This window comes from Simochromis diagramma, unplaced genomic scaffold (genome assembly GCF_900408965.1).
Source record: "Simochromis diagramma unplaced genomic scaffold, fSimDia1.1 OVJJ01000501.1, whole genome shotgun sequence".
Lineage (NCBI taxonomy): Eukaryota > Metazoa > Chordata > Actinopteri > Cichliformes > Cichlidae > Simochromis > Simochromis diagramma.
Genome location: NW_024387320.1, coordinates 6085044 through 6098200, shown reverse-complemented (window position 1 = coordinate 6098200; position 13157 = coordinate 6085044).

Here is a 13157-nt window from a genome sequence, read left to right as displayed (position 1 = left end):
TTCATCTTTTATAGATCCTGTTTGAAACCAGCAATTGCCTCAAAGAAAGACTGAGTGAAGAACCAAAGCCAGTGTGTGAGTTTGTGGGTTTTTGCGTGTATAATCATGCATGTGTACAGTTTATGAGTGTATAATCGGCCCCAGCAGTGTAACTGTCTGTTTGCAACAATCTTGCCTTGTCTTTGAAATTGTTTATGTGGGCCCAGATCCCTACGGTCGGATAAGCACGGGGCTGTAGGGTTCCCTGTGGAGGTCAACCTCTCTGAAGCCACCCCCTCCCTCATTTGCGATTGCCCTATGTGATATCACCCAGCAGGCCTGTGAACACAGGCCTAATGTTCTGGATGGATTGTGTCATGAAAGAGGACAATTATCAGGCAGTGAGCGAGGTCTCCCAGGGTTATGGCTTTAGTCAGATTATTTATTTTATGTAGTTTTTGAAGCAGGAGCTTTAAAGTTTAACAGCCCTAGGGTTCCTTGTTTTTTTTGTTTTTTTTAAATTTTTTTGGGAGCCCTGGCTGTGTGTATTTGTGCGAGGGTGTATTGCTGGGAATAAGGTTTTTGATGATCTAATTGGCTATTACTGGGGGTTTTCGGGCAATAACATTGTGCTCTTTTGTTTTGTTTTAAGGTGTAGTATATGTGATATTGAATCGACTTCATGCGAGGCCTTTCTACACCCTTCAGCATGTTGGCCATAGCAGCTGCTCTGTAGCAGAGAAACACAGATAGAATTACACAGAGAAGTATATTCTGCCCTGAATGCAAGTTTAGCTTAATGAGAAAACTATTTCTTCATTACAGAGGATTTTAACAAATTACATACACTTGTAAAATCAGAATGAAATGCACTGATCTTCATTTTTATTCTTAGTTTATGTGTGGATTAAGCAAACACACCAAGCGTTAACACAAGTGTTAATCAGAGGGCTTTAGAGATGCTTTGACTCCTACCTGTAGATGTTTAATGCATGTATGGATAGAAATGAAAATAGTTTTGACACTGCCAGCTAATTCTTGGGGAAAAGGCATTATTTCAAGGTTTTAGGACGTGTTTTTAGACTGGTGTGGTAAATGATCTGGGTATCAGGATACTTGATGATCCAATTTAAAACAGATCAGCATTTAGGAGGGATTCTAGTAACGTATGGAAATAGGGTAAGAGTCAAATTTCCTTTGTTCAAGTGGTTATCGCTGAGGTTGACAGTCAGAGCACAAATAAAATGATTTGTGCCACATTGGATTCGATTAAGACTACGCTCTGTGCCTACACTGAAGTCAACAAGAAAAGGATGAAGGAACAAACAGTCCTGAATGCTATTAATTGTATATAGTACTGTGCAAAAGTCTTGATTCTTGCCACCCCTCCTTTCTTTAAATTTAGCTTTCAAAAAGCCACACTTTCTTGTAATATTTCTCCAGGCTGCTTTTTCACTTATTTTAAAGTCTAATCCCAGTACCTGACACTTTTAACACTGACCTATGAATAACAGGGTTTGACAAGTATAGAACACTATTTTTGTACAACAGATGGACCGTATCTAGAAGTCATGTCCTTAAGAAATTGAAAATAAATCCAGTAAAGACCTGACACAGGACCTGAGAGATGCATCTGACTCTTTAGGTGATCCGTCTACTGTTCGTCAGAAATGGTCTCAGTGGAAAAGTGACTGTCAAGAAGTCACAAAGAAGTGAAACAGGGTGAAAAAAGAATATAGTACGGCAAAGTAGAAGTGTGGCATCATCCAAAGAAGAGCTTTGAATGTCCTTGGAGCCTGAAGAACTGTTCCTGAGGAAAGTTCAGGCTGTGCTGAAGAACAAATGCGTTCTTATCAATTTTCTGGTGCATTAGATGCATGCTCAGTTGCATCAGGATTTGGGGAGTTTAATGGTATTTACTGGCTTCCCCAAAGTGGGCCTAAGCAGTTTTTGTGGTACAGCAGTGTGCACTGACCTGTTGCTGGAGCATGCTGCCTGCCTGGGCTTAAGGTTTCCCAGCAGAACACTGCATTGTAACAACTTGACCAATGTCAGCTTTACTTCACCTGTCAATGCTTTGAAATGCAGATTTCAATGCTGTGGCTAGTTGGTGCACAGAGGAGGCGTGTGCAGGATTCTTGGGTTTGTCCATAATTAAAACTTAGCCTGTAAGACTGTTTAGTGTGCAGGACTCTTATTAACTGACCGATAACTGCAGAGTTCATGTCGGACTTAAAGAGCACGGCACGACAAGAGCACCATTACACTCTGAAACCTACTTTTTTGACATTTTGTCAAGATGATTTTTCACTGAATACCCACAGTGGAAAATACAAATACATGTATCTAGTCATGCAAGGAAAACAATGGACTATATGAGGCATGTTAGCAGTTTTAAATGTCAGGTAGCTTACTTTAAGTTGGCAATCTTTTAAATATATTTGAGGTTTGTTATTATCTTTGCCATCAAAGCTCTGCAGACATATGAATTCAGCAACAATATCAATATTCATTGTTTTCATGTAGAATATTTTCTTCTGTCCAGCTAATTTTAATCTGACTTTAGTGACTCCTTCTAAGAACGTGCTAAATCCTGCAGCCAACGCAGTGCAAGCCATGCTGTTGTTTGAAAGCCCCTAAAGAGAGGAGATCATATTCATTTGCTGAAGATTTAATGCCTAGGAATCCATGCTTTTATCCGTATAATATCCTATTCTGTTGTGTCAGAGGATGTAAAAGGCTTTTTGTAACAAAATATTACCTCTGCAGGATATCTGTGCCTTGTGTGTTTCTCAGGCAGAACGAGCTAGCTTAGAGTGTGTGTTTTTATATGCCTTGTGGCGCGCTTCAGGCCATGAGCTAAACTGCTGGGTGCCCAAGAGTAGGAAAAATTTGGGTGTATACGCATGCTCAATTCAGTGTTTGTGAATGAGCTCGAGTCTTTGAAGTTAAGTTTAAACACTGAGCCATATGACCTCATTGGAGATTCACAGGTTCATAGTTTCTGCAGATCCTCCACTTGTGCTACATTACAGCAGCTACTTGTGCATGACCAATAATACTACTTCCTGTGCAATCAGCTCCACCGCTTTGCCAGCGAGTAACCCCACGTCTCCCGCAATTACATCCTCCCTCTGTAATCTGTACTTCCACCCAAATGAGACCAGCCTGAGTAATTTGCGTGAAGATTTGCCAAATTAAGAAATATAATGGGTGAGAATCCGGTCCGTTTTCCTGGTTATTGAATAGAGCAGCGCCAAAAGCGATGCTCCTGTTGTACCCTATTGTTTCTTGTGGCTAATCACATTCATGTCCCAACGCTCTGAGCACAAGCTTCTCCCAAATGGAAAACAAAGGTGGTCATGACAATCTGTAATATTAATCTGATTGGGTTAACATTGTCTCTGGGGCTGCTCGAGTTTGACTTCCTAGCTACCTGTGGCTGTGTTTTAATCCAATTCCACTAATTGCATATTCAAAATCAGGAGTCTGCCACCTTCCCCCACTTTTACACATAACCCATAATAGAACAGCCTGTATTTCACATGAACACTCACAAATTTGTAAATAATTACTATCACATGGAGGGAAATAATAGGCGGCCCCAATTCAAATTCACTTGCTCGAGGCAGTGTGGTAATCACGGAGGAGAGCGGGACAGGGAGAGTATGGGATATGGGGTAAGGAGAGAGAGGAAGGTAATCACATCGTATAACAACCACAGAGTCTGACAGTTTGAAAAGAAAAAGAGTTCAGACTGAATAATGAGCAACTTTGTACATAGTACTTATGACTATATGTGCTACATCATTTGTCAGTAACAACTGTGTGTTCTTGCTTTAAACCTCCTGTTACACATAGTTAAAACCAACTTGGAATAATCTAATGGATCCATTGTTCGTTTATGGATGGCTCCTTACAAATACGCAGGTATTTCAGTAGCTACGGGGCTATATTTGTTACTTAAAAGCAAACAACACATGCATTCTGGGAAGTCGGTGATGGATTGGATGTGTTATCTGCCTATTAGCACAACAGCCCATTATCAATGTGCCCAGGTTACTGCGCTAGCTGTAAAGCAATAAAGACAGCCTGATTCCAGCCACCGCTGAGTAGGAGTTCAGTGGCTGCCTGCGTCCTATCACTTTCAAATGAGCACCACAAATCACTTCAGCGGGATGCCTGCACCAGTAATGTGGCCATCAGCATATGAAAATACTGTATGTATGGGAGACCATCCAATTTGCTGCCAGCAGATAGAAGGAAGAAACCCGCAGTGTGCTGAATGATTGTTAGATGGCTGGCTGCTGTGCATGCATGCAGTTTGTGTGTATGCATGACCCTGTATGTGGAAAGTCTTGTTCCCGGGGCTGTTAATACCAGCAGAACAACACGTTACTGCATGTAAGCCACGTAGACAACTTTTGCTAAATACATCAGAAAACAGGCATCATTTGTCGCATTAATAGGCAAATCATTTTTTTCCCAGGAAGAATCACAGCGTAACAAGACAACCAGCGGAAAAGTTGGGCTCCTTCGGTGTCTCTGTTCATGTACAATTTGTTTTTCTGGTGTGTGTCTGTGTGTATGCATGTGTCTTTCCGCCAGCTTGTGATGATGGTGATGATGTGTTTGTGTGCACTTCAGTGCGTGTGGCTCATATTGTGTGCAAAAAACAAAACAAAAAACGCAGTCCAATTGTCACAAGGGTGTTTTGTGTGCACTTTGTTCTCTGTGCTGATCCTGTCCCCGACAGAAAATAATTACAGCCTGTTGTTGCGAGCAGTGGAAGGACAACATAGAAACCAGCCTCATTTTGCTGCTTCAGAGGACGTCACATCACCCAGGAAGAAGAGGACAACAGCAAGAGAGTGAGATAGATGAGAATGCTAATTACTCCACCTTTTATTGGACATCTGTCAAACCGACCACTTCACAGCAAACTAAAATGTTGTGTGCATAACGCGCTCCTAGCGGTGGCAAATTACATCTTGCAGCTTCTTCCTCCAAACAGCTGGAATATTAAGGCTAGTAAAAAAAAAAGGAAAAGAGAAAAAAATCAGACAACACAGTGTTGGAGACAATGCTGCTCTTTTATAAGGATTTATTACAAACACGCTCGCATACACACCAACAGACAGCGCCGACCCCCCTCTCGAGCCCTCAACCCAAGGATTTACATATTGCACACTCAGACATGCATACACACTCATTAGGAGAGGGGGCTCGTGCGTGCTATATGCTAGATGACGGTAGATGATACCCACCCTCTTGACAAGAGATCTAAGAGAGATCCCGGTGTAAGAGAAAGCAGCGTTGAAGGCTCCTAATATCTTTGATAGCATCGTTATGGTAATGATCGGGCGTGATGCAAAATTCATGAAGTGTACCAAGCATTTGAGGATTGCCAATACTTGTTCTGCTGGCGGATAGGAGGAGGATACAGAAAACATGTTAGAGAAGTCGTGCATGCAGATGTTGTTATGTTTTGCCCTAATTGTTTTTCGACAGTTAAGTGCAGCTAAATGACTTTCATGTGTTGGCATGTGTGCGCAACAAGGGAATTGCTTTTTACCTTTTCTTTCAGCTGTCTGGCAGCGTGCTTGTTGGAACAAAACATTACCTTCCTAATTACTGCTACCATTAGACCTGTTAATTTGCCCAGTCAAACAATCCAGACAGACATTGTATAAAAATACCAACAATAGAAATATTGTGATTTCCCAGTGAACATCTGAGCGCAGCCAAACACACAAAAAATGCAAAAACAATCAGAAAGGGGTCTGCAGCGGAAACCTGGACCGTTCTGTCACTTCAAAAAATCTCCGCATCAACTCGTCCATCACTGACAGTTATGGGTTTGGACTCTCTGTGATAGTCATTGCATACGCTTGGCGTGTTTGTGAATGCGCGTGTGTGCGCGTGCCTCTCTGAGGAGTGTCTTTCAAACAAATTTCCATTGAGCACTCATCAGTAGGAGGTCCAGGTCCATTGGAGATGGCGTATTCACTCTGAAATCACATAGCTAACCAGGACTGTCAGCCAATCAGGATGTTTTTGATTTTTCTTGAAATCCACGCTCAGTTCAGATTAACCTGGACTCCGACACAGACATCAGAATGGGGAGTGATTAGATGGCTGTGGATGTTCACATCTGGGGAACAATTAGCCCGGATGCACAGCCGAGCTGGAGTGAACAGAAGTGACAGTGCTGCCAGATTTGACAAGTGACTTGAGCTGTTCCAAATTTAGAGCCATTGAAGTTACAGCAGGGGTGAAATCGGGTCAAAGACATGTGAAACGAAAAAGGGTCACTTTGCCTTGGGAACCACTGTCAGCTCATAGGAGCACATAAAAGAACTGTAATAAATGTAAATGCCAAATTTGTTGTGGTTTGCAAGTGGGAAAAAAATACTCCTGCTGACTGCTAAGTTTGGTCGTTTTGACAATGCAGGATATGATTTCCCCAAAGGTAGCACTTTACATACAGTGTCCAGTTCTCTAAGCATCTGTCAGATTTTTGATCAACTAGAAGAAACGTGCACATCATCCCACATTTATGAATGCAGCTGACTTAAGCCTGTTCAGTCTGTCTTGGGGAGAACTCCATATGATACATTTCCAGGTTCAGCTTATTGAGGATGACGTGGGAACAATGGAAGGACTTTCAAATCCTGAAGGGTAGAAAAGTCCTAGCAGAGATGGCCTCAAAAGATCTACAAAACATTTTTAATTCACTCAACTGGAGTCATTCAGTGGAAACAAAGCTGCAGAGGCTTCTAATAGCTAAGGTGTCACACACAAAATATTTTTTCCATGCTTTTTTTTTTTTTTTTTGAAGAACAGCTGGTTGATATGAAAGTTGGAAAAACAAAAAGAAGTGGTATCCTTTCAGAAAATGGACATTGGTGAATTACCAGTGATGAAGTGACAAGGATGCCAATCAGCTGGATGTTTGATGCAGTCGCAGATTGAATGAGATGATGTGAGCAGAGAGAGAAAACACTCTTTGAAGTACATTATTTGATGACATGCTGTCTTCATTAGTGAATGTATGAAAGAGAGTCAGCATTGTTCTTCAAGATCGTCCAAAAACTTTAACAATAGAAATTAGAATCTGCGACCCCCCCCCCCTTCAAACTCTCCTGCTGTCTGCTAATTACTTCTCAGCAGTTTTTGCCTGAGGGAGGGGTCAAACATGAAGGGCAAACTGATAAAGTCTTGAACACGTGACATGTAAAAATTTGAAACTTGAACAACACTGTCTTCTTTTTTATGTATGTGGTTGATATACAGTGTGCACTCCATGCTGAATTATAGAATCTTGCACATCGGCCACACGCATGACTGCAGATAATCATCACCTGTGGCCCACTCTTAAGAGGGAAGAGCTAGAATAGATATAGAAAAGCGTGCTTGTGTGAATGACATGTTGTATAAAGTGCTGTGAGTGCTCAAGTGGAGGAGAAAAGCATTGTATGAGAACCGGTCTGTTTAGCATTTACACTTGTAGTTCAAACTCAAAGGTCATTGGCACTTTAGTGTTTTTTGTTCAAGTGGTAACATTCATGGATCATTTAGCAGCTAAAGAACTGGTATGGCTCAATACAAAAAAGTCTCTCTCTCTCTCTCAAAAAAAAAAATGCTCACAAAGAAGATAACAATAAGCTATTTGAACAACTTTAGCAATAATAATCTTTACCTCCCGAATTCACTGCAGAGCAAACGCGAGCCTCAGTTTAAACAGCATGTCTGAAAACCAGTCAATATAATAAATATAAATACATCAGACAGACAGATATATATATATATATATATATATATACATATATATCTGAAACCCTAACCAAAAACAGCAACATCAGGAAGAAGGAATACGAGAAGCTTGAGAAGTACCAAGGGCTCCGAGAAGATTTGAAGGTCGAAGGTAACAGGGGTCCCAGTGGTAATTGGAGCACTAGATGCAAGCTAGTGAGGGAGCGGCTCCAGCAGAACCCAGGAACAACATCGGAGATCTCTGTCCAGAAGAGCGCAGTCCTAGGAACACCCAAAATACTGCATAGGACCCTCAAGCTCCCAGGCCTCTGGTAGAGGACTCGAGCTTGAAGGATAGACCGCCCACAGGGGCGACAGGGGAAAAAAAGAAAATTATAAATATATATACATATAAAATGCATAAAGTTTTTTTTTTTTTCAGGAGAACAGAATTTACATTAGCTGAAGATCACATAAGCCTGATGAACTTTTTGTACAGAATGCTCATTAGGACATAACACTGCCCTTGGGGTAAAAATATAATAATTACTTGCTCACAAGCCTATGGCAAAATTCAGGAGATGAAATTTGCTCAAACAGAATTGCCTGAAGTGACCAGAATTTCAAGTAACAGTTCAACATTTTAGGAAATGTGCTTATTTCCGGAGAAGCTACCACTCCCAGCCTGTAAATATACCTAGCATAGCTTTGTATAAAGCCAAGAAAAGCTAAGCATTGCATCTGTTTAAATGTCAGCGATAGAGTTACTGAGTCATTCTACTATTGGAGGAAAATTCCGTTTATTATTATTATTATTATTATTATTATTATTATTATTATTATTATTATTTTATCAGAATGATAAAAATGGCCCCTTATTTTATAATTTTTTATATATAAATTTTTATGTATGTTATGTATTTAGGAAAAACAATTAAGATACCATAAAAAAATTGAGTTGTTGTGTGCTATCTTTGGGGCAACCATGTTATTAATACTCTAGAACCTGAAAAAATACATTTAAAAACTATTGTTTAATAAATTAACAATGATTAAGTTAAAGGTTCGTACTGAATACTCGTTCTGTTCTGGATAAGGCTTAAATTGTCAACTTTTTTTTTTTTTTGAAATCTCATGATTTATTTTTAAATTATTGCTTAAATACACTGTTAACATACAAATTCAAACTAATAAAAAGACCACAGATTAAACACTTAGATTACTTTAAACATGGTGTTAGCAGACATCACGATCTTCCGGGCTAAATAGGTTTTGGGAGCAGAGCTACATTGTGGGGACTAAACTAAACAGTACATAATTGAATGAAAATGAATGAATGAAAACAAAACAGAATTTCTAACTAAGATTTCTAACTCATTTTAACTTTTAGTCAAGAAGTTGGAGCAAGAGAAAAATTTGGGGGCACTCTCGAGAGTTATTTTGCATTTTAACATTTCAGAACCACTTTTTGAACAACAAGGTTTACATTTTGTCTCAGAGCAAGTGCAATCTACACAACAAATGTATGTTTTTGTATTTTGTCCACGGATTATTTTCAAATTCGCAGGTGGGACAGAAAAAGTCAAGCATTTGTACAATATCCTTACGGCCTACAGACAGATCCATGCTAACTGTTTTCCTCACGCTAAGCTAAGCTAGCTGTTGGCTGTTGCAAGTTATGTGCATATAGACCTGATGCAAAAAATATGCTTTTGACTGCGTTTGTGTGCAGTGGGAGTAAACCGTGTACAGAGGCTACAGCAAATAAGCATGCTTTGCATTGTAGCTTATTCCCCAGTTTAAATTCATTGCTTTTTTATTGTTGCTACTTCTCGTCTCTACATGCTTTGCTGTCACCTTAACTGCGCACCACCCCCACCTCGTCTCCTCTGCATCACTTTGACCTGGTGGGGTCCAGCTGTGTCTGCTTCCACACCTGTGCACTATTTTACCCTCATCGTTCCCACTGTGGAAACACGTTGACTGACAGCTGCACTTCAAAGATCTGCTCCCTCTCTCGCACTCATGGTTATCATATGTTGTTGGGAGATGGAGAGAAGGAGCGAGAAGGAGAGAGAGGGGGAACTAGTCTCAGGCAGCCGGATTGTGTTGTGGGGCCAATTTAGATGATTGGCCTTGAAATGCAAGCTGAAACGGGCTTCCCTGTGTTCCTTTAAAGTGACCCGTGCCCGGCAGTGTAATGTAAAATTATCCTTGCCTTGTTTGTGTTGTGTCAGATGTGGTGACTGGCAGAAACTGTTAGTAATTGTCTAAGTGCTCCGGTGTGTCAAAGCTGTCCGTCACTCATCCCAGCCCCCTCCTCCTTAGTTCTGCTTCTTCGGCTTCTCATAATATTTTCACTGAGGACAAACTACTTTCAGTGATGGACTTGTCACATCGGCGCTTTGGCTAGGAAAAATATTTTACCTTGGGAAGAACACACAGCCGACTGACATGTGTTCCCGCTTTTTGGGTGAGAAAAAAATGAGAGAGGCATACGTGTTCTTTCTTTTGTTCTTTGATACTTCTACAAATTCAAGACTATGAGCACTTCTTGTCATAACTCATTGAAGTCGAAGCTAACCTGAAATGTGACATTATGAAAATACATTCCTGACTGTATCAACTGTAAAAGAATGGACACGCGTACATACTCTCTTATGTATGCACTTTAAATGGAAACTACTGAGCGAACATCTGAGCAGCGAGAGATCATGAAAAGACAAGAAGACGAAGTTTCGCTGGGTTTGGTTTCACCGCTTGGAAATTATTTAAAGGCGTTCAAACACGTCGTCATGCGCCGCAAAGAGTACACATACATGCAACGCACAAAGGCCCTGCAGTGTAGACACAGAACATTCAGGTGTATCTAATTAAGCGCATGAAGTGTAAATGGCTGTGGTTATAAAGGTTCCTGTTAATCAGCTGTTTATTTAGGGAGACAGATTGAGTTTATTTTACAGTTTTTGGAACACAGTGGCGAAGTTTTCCTGGAGTCACATCAGATGATTAAATCGCCTTGACTTCTATTTTTCTTGTTTTAAAAAACCATTCAGTTCTTTTTAAAAAGTCGCAGTGATCAGGCCAATTACACTCACCAGCCAATCACATGGCAGCAACTCAGTTGTTGTAGGGATGTAGACATGGTCAAGACGGCCTGCTTAAATTCAAACTGAGCTGTAAGGTGACTGACTGGGATTTTCCCACAAAACAACATCTAGGGTTTACAGAGAATGATCTGAAAAACAGAAACTATCCAGTGAGCGCTGGCAGAAATGTCCTGTTGATGCCAGAGGTCATGCTTCAAGTTGATAGGAAGGCAACCGTAACTCAAATTGTCACTCATGGTGGTTGGTGGTGCTTTTTTCCTGGCACACTTTGGGCTCTTCGTTTCCCCTCTAAGTCATAAAGCTCAAATAATCTCAGACTGATTTCTTGAACATGACAATGAACCTCACTGTACTCAAATGGCCTCTACAGTCACCATGGGGGATGTGCTGGGATGAACTAATTCAATTTCAATTCAGTTTAATTTATACAATGCCAAATCGCAACAAGGTGCTTTATTTTGTAAGGTAAAGACCTACAATAATACAGAGAAAACCACAACAATCAGATGAGCAAGCACATGGCAACATGGGGAAAGAAAAACTCCTTTTTAACAGGAAGAAAGCTCGGGCAGAACCAGGCTCAATTTAGGGACAGCCATCTGCTGTTGGGAGTGAGGGGAATGGAGACATGATAGATCAGCGGACCCAGATGTTACTGGTTGAGTCGTTTGTTACCAGGCCGCGAGATTGAGGCTCGGGTGTGAAATTTATGGTTTTGAGGGTTTTTATTGGGTCTTTTCCCGTGTGTCATGAGTAAATCTTTTTTATGGTACCGGTACTGGTTTTATTTTGTTGTATTTATCTGCGACACCTTAAAGGCTGGTCCGTGACAATATTTTCGGACATGGCGGTCCGTGGCACAGAAAGGTTGGGGACCGTTGTGATAGATGACAGTACTTCCTGATTCCTGGTTCCTAGTGGACTGAATCAACTTAACTTAACTTAACTTAACTTAACTTAACTTAACTTAACTCAATAATCGGAACAAAGTGAAGCTTGGGGGTAATTTTGTTATGTTTTTTGTGATTTGTGGTTTTATGTGATGATCTTATCAGTCCAGTTCTCACTATCCTTGAACTGCTATCACAGCAATTTGTATAACCTCAGTGTCATGTTCAGTGGTACAAGTTCATTACATTCAGGCTTGCAAAAAACTACACAAAATGCATGTTAATTTGAAGTTACTAAGGCTGTTGGGGTTTGTTGATGGAAATGAGCTCATGGAGTCACAACAATAGGTTGAATAAGAAATGTACATTTCATTTTGGATTGATTTTTCATCAGACTTTACATATATGAGAGTTCAACCTGTAAAAGTTACTAAAGTCTTTTCTCTCAAACGGTCAGATGAGGGTGACTCCTCTGGCTGCAAAAAAGAGGTCTGACTGTATTAAAGAGGATCCATGTGGTTATGTGATGTATCTGTAAAACCTTCCTCGTGAGTGTATGTTCTCAAAGTTCTCACGTTTCAAGTTTTATTGGTATCATGTGGATGAAAATACAAAATAAGACAATAAGTCAGGGTATTATTTAGTACATGGATGACTTTTGGATGAAAGGTCGCTACTATATCAGCGTGCAGTATCCTCGATCAGTCAGTTCCATCACTTGCTCATCACAAATGCAAGACAGCAACAGCCAAAATATTCAGTATGAAGTTGTAAATAGCATGAGTGGATCCATCTTTCCATCTTTGCCCAAAATGCATTTTTAAATCTAAAACTTTTCTTTCCTCTTTAAATGGTTTGTGAAATGTTTGTTTACATAAAATCGCAGCTTGTTTTCCAATTTATTGCGTCCTAATTATGCCAAAGCCCAACACACACACACATAAATATATATCCTAAATAATTTCTCTTTTCTGTGTTTTCTGTCTTTTCCTATCCTCACATGTTGGAGAGTCACTGGGCTCAGGATGCAAAGTCACAGCATAGTCACCCCCCCTCGCCCTCCCCATCCCTTCCTGTTCAAACACACCTTCCCTGCCTTCCTCTAGGGAGGAGAAAAATCATTCGTTATTTTAATGGGTGTCAAATATGTTTTCCAAATCTACTAAAAGGTTATCGTTGTTACACATGGACAAGTGCTTATATCTGAATCAATGTTAACTTTGTTACTTGGGAAATTTACTGCTTTCCCGGCCGACCACGGTGCACAAACTTAATCGGCATGTTTTCACAAAGTGCAGCTTGAGGGTGATTTATACGGCCGAGGTGACTGACTGCTCTTTGATAGAGCGGGAGAAAAACATACATCCGAGAAGTGCGATGAAGGCATAAATAACGCTCCCTGTATTTTCATTTGAATGTCTGA